We start from the raw sequence: 9,944 nt of genomic DNA, 5'->3' as shown, positions 1-9,944 counted from the left end.
GGGCATAATGGGCATCTGAAGGTTGAAATTGAGATAGCAACGTTGCTATGAATGGAAAGTCGATGATTTTGCAGTACAATATTCTTTATTGTTTCTTCTACAAATGTGAGGAGGTGTAAGGTGTGAAAGTTTTACCAAACAAGTTGTATGTGCAAATAAATTGACCTATTGTGAATGACTGTTTTACCTCAGCCCCCTGGGTAAAATGGTCCCATCCTTGGAACATACACATATTAACCAAAATTACAATTTGTTTCGATAAGGAAATGCTAGTTAATGAAACAATTACTTGTACAACTATAAAACAATGAGCGGAAAACTATAAAAACGAAAATAATACTAAAATAAAATTAAATGAAAAAGAAAATACAAAGTGCAGTAGAGGGGCTACCAAAAAATTTCGAGACTAGGTCTCTAACATACCAAAAGATGACAAAACAAGGACACACGCTCGATCACAGGAAGCACTGACCTTCATACTATTCACAGGGTAATATGGTACCCTGCTCAATTCGACACCGGATATTTTGGACCCCTGTACAATTTTAAGGGGCCATTTTGCCTCAATCCAGATATAACTTTCAAAAACCCTTTATTTGCTATCCACCATCTTGCGCATGGAAATCATGCATGATTGTTTGATGGCCAAACCTTTCTCACTATCTATGTGTGTAGCATGTTTTATTCAAGTAATTACTTTTTTCAGAAACAGGAAGAATATTCACCCCATACTTTACATCGACGTACTATGAAAATGGTTTTCTCCACTTATATGCTATGGAAGGTAGCGACGTCTTCCTTTCTAGACACTTTGCGCCACACTGACTACGTCTTTTGCAGTAGTACCAATTCTCTGTCACCAGAGGAACACAGTGATGTGCCGTAAACTATAATTTTACGTCTACGCGATTGTCTACTGTAGTCTATACGTAATCTACATTACACCTTTTCCCGTGTAAACTATGTAGACAACAACTAAGGAAGAATTTCGTTGCTCGTTTGTTCATATTTCCTCATTCAGTTGTTTTGTTTCGGTGCAGCGAAAGATTAGGGAAGCGACTAACATATAAAATGTAGAGGGAATTATCTAATCTGTATGTTTACTCTGCCCTGCACATACCACTTCCTTAGATTTTCCACTTCGAGCACTGCTTTTATAATGAAATTGACATATTTTACATAGTCTATGTTGTTTACATTGTCTACGCATAGTTGACATGTAAACGTAAACTATCGTTTTTTACGCGTAGACGCACATCTCTGCCCACTATATGCCGGGGTGACCCTTGCCCGGGGGGGTCATTATGCCTTACTTCCCCTACAGCGTAAGTTTCGCACACAATACTGCAGGGAACCACCCAGCAGACCAACAGTGTATAAATGGCACCAGACAGGTTGAAACAGGTTGTTCTGTGCGACACACAAAGGGTCCAGGACATTCACCAATGACTGACGATGTGTTGGAAGCAGTTAGAGTTTTGTCCTCAGTCTTCGAAAATATACACGACGTGAATCACAACAAACTGGTATCCCTCAGACTACTGTTTGGCGTGTATTGCGTAGACGTTCATCCATGAAGCCATATAGACTGTCATTGGTTCAAGCACTGAATGAAGCGGATAAACATACCCAACATGAAATCTATGTTACGATGTCGGATCGCTTTAGTGGTGATGAGTTTTCTTTTTAACAATGTGGTATTCAGTGACAAATCAACTTTAAACTTTCTGGCCGAGTCAGCATACAAAACATCCACAAAAATCCACATGTGCATGCGCAGCGGTTCCTGACAGTCCCAAAGTGAACGTGTTTTGCGCTGATTCCAGAACAAAGGTGTATGGACCATTCTTCTTTAGTGAGAGCACTATCACCGGAAATCAACTTTCGTTGGGATGTCTCCAGGATGACTGCAGGTGCACACATTGATCCATAATGGATTTGTCACACAAAAAAAAACACAACTTGAAGTGTTTTACAGTATAATGACATATGTATAAACCAAGTCGGTCTGTATAAATCAAAATTATAACTAATTAAACCTAATTAAAACCTATAAAGAATCACCCCTATATATATATATATATATATATATATATATATATATATATATATATATATATATATATATATATATATATATATATATATATATATGAGCAGCTTGCCTCAGCTTCTCTTCCTTGCACCTTGTCATTTTCGTGTCTCTCTGATCATAAAGCAAAAAGTCGGAACTTTGTCTGTGCTCCTATTGGCTAATGATATTTCGTTCTCCATTCCTCTAATCTAACTGCATTAAATTAATCAAATTTACTAGTTCTTACTGTTCAGGCCTTATTACTGCATGTTTCTGTGACGGCATGTTATCTACAAAAAGCACTTGTTCTTTGTATTCCTGTAATGCAAAGGTGTCGTATTTACACGATAATACGAGGTGATTTTCCCTTCCGCATTTCAGACACTTCTTCCCCCACGCAAGACATGCTCTTTTTTATGCTGTAGTGTGCAGTAGACATAACGAGGTCAGTTCGGAGACGATCTTGGTGATGACGAACAGGAACTGGATGCATGTCGTTTGGTAAATTTGGAGAAACGATTTTTCGAAGGTTGCATTGTATTTACGTTAATAGGTTTTCATTACTTCCTTTATTTCTGCATATGATTCTTCTAGATGAAGGTGACTAACAGATATTACAGAGCTGTTCATATGCCTCCGTACCCACAACAGCAAACAGTGTGAGTACCTTTCTGTCTTCCAAAATTTGTGTTATGCATAAATGCTCGAATCTGTCTAACGTAAATAGGACTGTAGACGGTCTATTTCAATATTGAAGGGTGCAAAGTTCATATCGATGAATAATTGGCACGTAGATTGGTTCACAACGACTGCGCCAATATTGAAATCTTAAATAACCACAAATTGTGACTCTCACTTGTTTCGTAGTTTGATCCGTTTATTCTCTATCTGTATAATTACTATAATCACTGATCACTAAATCAACTGTATTCCATAAACTTACTAACAAATTTACATCACAATCTTAAATCTTTCTTTTTGTTGTTCCTGTTCCTCACCTTCCCCTTCGCCTATCGAGAGGTGTTGCATTATCGGAGTGCAGACATAGTCTGTTTCACCGATATCCTTGGAATTGTAAGCGGAGTAACATTGTGTTTGTTGTTTAGAAGGTCTGCTTTGGCCTTTTCCGGTGGTAATTGAAAAATGAGAACTGAAATAGTCATTTCCTCTTGTTGGAATATATGAGTGGTGTTAATTCCGTTGCATATGTGGGAAATACAGAACTATGATTTTCTAGTGAAGTTCTTTTTTTTCCACCGGATGATGAAATGTAAAAGAAAAAATGATGTTATTAACCAGGTAATAATTAAAGTAAATTTTAAAGGACAAGACTATTATCTTGAAGAAAAAAAATAAATGTTTCAGGATATCCAAATCATTGTGAGTCAAAATTTGTTTGATGGTGAAGGGTCTATAAGGCGTTTATTTAGCTCTTCCATAACTTGAGTTCTATTTTTAGATAACAAAGGACATTGAAATACGAGATGATTCAGAGTTCCAACCTCTTCGTTGCACCAACAGAGAGGTGAATCTCTCCGATGAATTTTGTACAGAAGGTATGGAGTAATTCCAGTGTTGAAACGAAGTCTATAATATAATATGATTTTTGACCGTGACCAATTGCGAAGTGCATTCCAGCTGGATGATTGCAAATGGTTAGTTTGCCAATAGTATGTTTCTGGTCCACTTCTGATTTTATGTTTCCAAAGGACTGTTTGCTCCGAGATTATCTGGTCAACGTAAAATAAAAAGTTGAGAGGTGATAATTTAATATTGGCTGAAATACCAGAGTTACGAGATTTTTTGGATAAATCGTCGACAAATGCATTCGGTTTTATGTCAACATGACTTAGGACGTGGATAAAATCTATGATATGACCCATTTCAGTTAATTTACAATAAATGGATTTTATGTTTAGTACTGTCCAAATAGATTTAATTGTCCAATGAACAAAAGAAAGTGCTTGTTACACACTGTAGGAATCCGTGCAGATACATGCACGCCGGATATTGTTACGTTGAATGGGTAGTAAGGCTTGTCGTATTCCAAACGCTTCACCTTCAAATACTGTAGTGGCAACTGGAAGTTTCAGTTGTTGGATAATATCAAGTTGGAGAACAAAGATAGCTACTCTAACTGGACTATGTGCAACCTTAGAGGCATCAGTGTAAAGGAAAATTGTGTCAGGATGGAATTGATCGAGAAAACTGCCAGATATTTTTGTTTATGCGAGATTCATCTTTAATCTTGGTATCTACATATGAAGGTATAATAGGTTTTATAATTGTTGTATTTGTTTCATATGCGAAACTATAGCATGGCAGGTTGGGAAGTTTTATTATTTGAGTTTGGAGGTTTTTCAAAGGTAAAAAAGCTTTGTATATTCATGGTAACTTAGTAACATATGGTAGTTTGGTATTACGGTTCTGTATTTCTAAGGCTCCCAGTTTTCTGAGTAGTGGCGAATTCATGATAGCGGGTCGAGATATGATATATTTACAGGCAAGTTTGAGTATTTTAATAGATAACGGTAGCGTGCCTGTTTCCTCCAAAATGGCATTTTAGGACAAAAGTGGGGTTGGGAAAGTATAATTTTTAAAGTAGTGTACTGAATCGCTGTTAGTGATTTATAGAATTTTGGCATGGAGATAGAGTAGATTATACTTCCATAGAGTATCTTGGCTTCAATGCATTGTTGAAAAATAGTATATAATGTGTGCGGATGAATGCCCCATTTTTTAGAACTTAAGCTGCGGACAATGTTCTGTACTTGTTTACATTATTTTATTACATGAGCTAAATGTGATTTCCAAGTTAATTTGTGATCGAGGTATAATCCAAGATATTTGATATTTGTTGTGCTGTGAAGCTGTGTATGAGAAAGTTGAAGAGGAGGGAAGTTAGTGATTTTCTTTTTAGTAAATACTATGTAATTTGTTTTATTCCAGTTAATTTCTAGACCATTGTTCCGGCACAAGGTTGCAATTATTTCCAATAATGACTGCAATTTCTTTCGACCAGTATCCAGATCATTTGTAACAACTTAAATGAGTAAGTCATCTGCAAAGAGAGAGGCTGATACAGTACCATTGAGTATTTCCAGTAATTTCACGATAAAGATATTTAAAAGTGTGGGACTAAGCTTGCTACCTTGCATAAGACCAAGAGAAGTTTGCCGAGGAGTGCTATATTTATTATTTATTTTGAGATAAATTTGTCTATTAATGAGTACATTATGAACAAATCTTATGAAAGCGGTAGGGATGTTCATTTTTACCATTTTACTTATCAATAAATCCAATTGAACTAGGTCATATGCCTGTTTAAGATCATTGCTTATAGCCATAAGATATTTAGGATGTTAAAAAGTTGTCCAAATGTAAAAGGAATGGACTAAGTGTTTCTAAAGTTGACTTGTGTTTTCTAAAGCCTGTCATATTAGGGGGAAATATCTGGTGATATTCCAGAAACCATTGTAATCTGGTTAGAATTAATTGTTCTAGTGTTTTTAAATAACAAGGTATTAAAGCGATCGGTATGTAGTTGGTCGCTGCTCCTATGGGTTTTGTTGGTTTCCGTATAGGAGTAATGAGAACTTTCTTCCACTGTGAAGGAATCTGTGAAGTTTTCCAGATGGAATTATTGAAATTTAACAATGCATAGATTCCCTCCGACGGAAGATTCTTGAGGTGTTTATAATGTATTCCATCGAACCCTGGAGATGAATCTCTTTTTAGTGATTGGAGTACAGTGGTTATTTCCTCAAAAGTGAACGGAAGATCTGAAGTAGAGTGTGACGTCGGAGAAAAATATTTTACAAGATCTAACCGGTTATTATTTACAAAAGGTGGAGCCAGATTTTGATGAAATTCTTCGATCCAAGTATATGCACTGAGTTGAATATTACTTTGTTCAGTTTTAAGAGATACATTTTTTTGGTATTTGAGATATTTCCAAATTTTTGTTTTCGGGGTTTGGTAGGACATATTATTGCAAAAATCTTGCATAGTTGACGTTGTGTTTATCGGAGTATTTTTTGTGAGGGCATTTGCTTTCTGGTAAGCTAGAAAATGATTTTTTCTTTAGTGCAAAGAAATAATTTCCAAGTCCGCTGTCTGAAGTTAACACTTTGTTGATATCCTTGAGTCCACCAAGGAGGTTTCGCTGGAAGACTACCAATACGTGATGATTTCGGAGGAAGAACCTGCTGCACTTTTGAATGATGCACCACAGCTTTTAGTAAAGTATCAAAACTTCGTGCTGCCTCTTGCATATCAGGAGTAATAGTAGGAGTTGAAAAGGTTATTTTGAAATTGTGAAGCGGAGAAGTTGCTGTATTTATCCCAGTCTAATTCCGTAGAGATATATTCCAAGAAAGATTTGAAAGGTAAAGAGTATCCATGAGTGGAAGTAGGTATTTTACAAACTGGTACCTCAGTAATAATGGGAAAATGATCACTACTGAGGGCATCGTAAAAAAACATGCCAGGAGGAATAAATAGTGTTTTGTTCGTACCAACGAAATATCAGGTGCGCTTTTATAGTTATAAGAAATACGAGTAGGTGTTTCATCATTGAGAAGAAGATAATCACCTGTAGATAAGGCAATGATTAATTTGTTGTCAGCAGAATTGGTACATGCAGTAGCCCACCAAAGTCCTTGGGTATTAGCATCACCAGTAATTGTGTCAAAATTATTAGAATGGAATAACTCCTGCCAGAAAGACATATCAACAATAACAGAAGAGGGAATATAAATGTTCGCAAGATTAAAATTTTGCACTTGTATTCTTAGGACTTGGACATTAGGAGGTTTATTGCGGATTTTTACTAGTATTTCTTGATAGAAATGGTTGTGACGTATACCTATTGTTATGTCACCATAATCATCCTCTCGCAGTTGGTCGATGAACTTGTAATCTTTTAAACGAAGCATCAAATGAGGTTTTGACCAAGTCTCCTGTAACATGATCAAATGTGGATAAAATATATTGTTAAGTGTAGTAGGGCGTAACCCTTCCCAGTTGCACTCTGCATGTTCCATTGAAGAACTACTAGATTTTCGTAAGTATCGGAAGCCATGATGAAGTTATTTGGTGGAAAGAACACTAGTAATTTGTTGAATTCAAGTATTTAGAATTTTGGGATTGGGGTCAGCGGTAAAAGTGACAGAAACAGTAGTCAATAATTGTTTTATTGCTTTTATTTGATTATGGAGAATATCATTATGGCGGGATAATTCACGAATATGATCATTATCAGAATTGTCATTATTAGGAAGGAAATTATAGCTCTGGAGATAGTTGATTGGTCCAGTTGAAGGCTCTGCACTATTATGTCCAATGAGTTTGTTGTCAATGGAGGAAGCTGATGTTGATTTACTAGATGATACTTGCATGTTATGAAATCTAAGTTTGTCTTTATTGCGAACTAAACCTTTAAGATCCGGATTAGATCCCGGAGCGTCGAATCTTAGCGGGGGAAACATGGAAGAAGAAGCAGAGGGATAAGAAGGCACCTCAAAAGGTATTGAGGAACTTTTTTTACTATCGAAAGATGATTGAGATGGAGTGAAGTGATCATCTTGCAAACCTTTTCTTCTTTTCCCGCGAGGAACTGCAGGGAGAATAGAAGTAGAGGGTGGTTTGTTATGTAAGTTCACTGATTGTGAGAATACGTTGTCAACAGGAGGATGTCTAATAATTTCACTGTAGAGAGCCGTAGTATTCGTGACATTAGATGAATTTGATTTATTATTAGTCGTTAACATGCTAGCTTCATTAAAAGATAGATGTTGGTTGACCATTAATTGGACAATTCTTTTTGTCTCAATCGTTCGGGACACTGAGAGAAATCTGCTCTATGGTTAGACTTGCAATGATAGCACTGTGTAGGATTGGAGCAATCAGTTTTAGAATGATTTTGACCACAGTTTTTACATAGTTTTATGAATGCTTTACACGTACGGTTCGTGTGACCGTATTTTAAACATCCACCAAGACTGTGTCGAATGGCTGGAATATATGGTTCTTCAGGAAGTTTGAGGAAGTATAATTTTATTTCTGATGGTAATTGTTGCGAATTAAAAGTTAGAATAACTGTTCTAGTGAAAAATTTCTGGTTATTATTTCCATTTGGCGCGCAGAGATAATTGGTATCTCAGAATCCAAGTCCTGTAGTAAGTCATCTGTTGAAATGTCAACATCAATGTCTTTAACAACTCCCGTAGAATACAGAGCGTAATTTGGAATATAGGACGACTAGTCCTGTGTTTTGTGGATTGGGTGACACAAATTGATTAGCTTCAGTTCCTGTGTTAAAGTTAATTTTTAAAAGGTTTTTACCAATTTTTTGAATTTTGTTAATGCCGGGGATTTCTGTTAGATGGAGTTTCCGACATATAGACATAATGTGCTTTCTCCCAATTTCTCCATTGTTAGCTTTTAAAAAGATAAAATATGGGGCAGAATGATGATCACTATATAGATTTACATGATCATTATGTTTCGAAAAGTTTTGAAACTCCTGTTTCTTATTTTGATTTTTATCTATGATTGGAATTGATTCGGTTCCTTCAATGTTTTGAACTTCTTTCGTAATTACTTCCATTTCGTTTGATATTTCCATCGAGTCTGGAGAGATAGGGATGATGTCAGTATTTAAGACTTGAGTTATTTGGGTCCCATTTGCATCTGTATGAGGCTCCAATGGATGGAGACAATTGATCATGAAATGATATGTTTATTTAAGATAAGCTTATGTGTTGAAAAAAGCTACACCTAAAAACCAAACAAACACAATATTAATAATTAATACCACAATTAAATCAACAATGGGCAGATCTTACCGATATCAGAAAATATTAATTACTCAGAATGTATCGTAAACTAAATACTACTTAAAACTTCTTTGAAAATCAGATAACCATTCTTCTTGTTCCTCTCACAAAGTAAGAGCATGAAAGGTGTGGGCATGACCCATTTCACCTGCTTAAATATTTCTTCTTCACTAGTCTTATCTTTTTCACTAAATTTTAGATTTACACCTCCTTGTGTACGGGCTATGAGAGGACCCCCTTTTATTTATTTATTCATTTATTTATTTTTATAGAAATAGGATGTATCATAGACTGTCATTGATATAAAGAGACAACTTTCTAGATGATCTCCTAGATTTTTGACATAATTTATATATAATCCCTACTTTTTGCTTTTTTTTAAATAGTAGTAAGATTTTTTTATAATTTTATATTATTTTTCTTAAGGTAATTTACGAGAATCTTATATACTTCTAATTTACTACTTTCTAATATAGATTTAATATTATAAGGACCATAGGGTAAGTATATTGAAAATAGATTGAACATAGTCTCTCTAAATTCCTTGAAAAGATTACATTCTAAAATAATGTGTTCAAGTGAGCCAGTCTCCAGCAAACACTGACACACTGGCGAATCCCGTTTCTTCATCATATAAAGTTTTTCTGGAGTTAACGCAGTACCCAATCGAAGTCTCGTTATTTGTATGATGTCTGCTCTATTCCATTCTTTTAGTTTTGGGATAAATGGCATATCATTAATATATTTGATGGACCAATAATGTTTACCTGGGCCTAAACGATATGAGATTTTTCTTCTTAGGTACATGGACTCAGCATGAAATTTTATAAATTGAAGAAATCATGATTAGGTAATTTAATATTGGAAGTTTTCCATTATAGCAGGAATCCTTTCTACTTTATCGACTTCATTATGCAAAATGATGCCTGTATGACCCATTGTCCAAATAAAAGTTACATAAGATTTGTTTTTATTGATTTTAGTAATAAGAGATTTCAAATTTAAAATTATCAAGGTAATTTGTTTGCTCC

The sequence above is a fragment of the Thermobia domestica genome, chromosome 11 (assembly GCF_964235325.1).
Source record: "Thermobia domestica chromosome 11, izTheDome1.hap1.1, whole genome shotgun sequence".
Classification (NCBI taxonomy): Eukaryota; Metazoa; Arthropoda; class Insecta; order Zygentoma; family Lepismatidae; genus Thermobia; species Thermobia domestica.
This window is presented reverse-complemented; position numbering follows the sequence as displayed.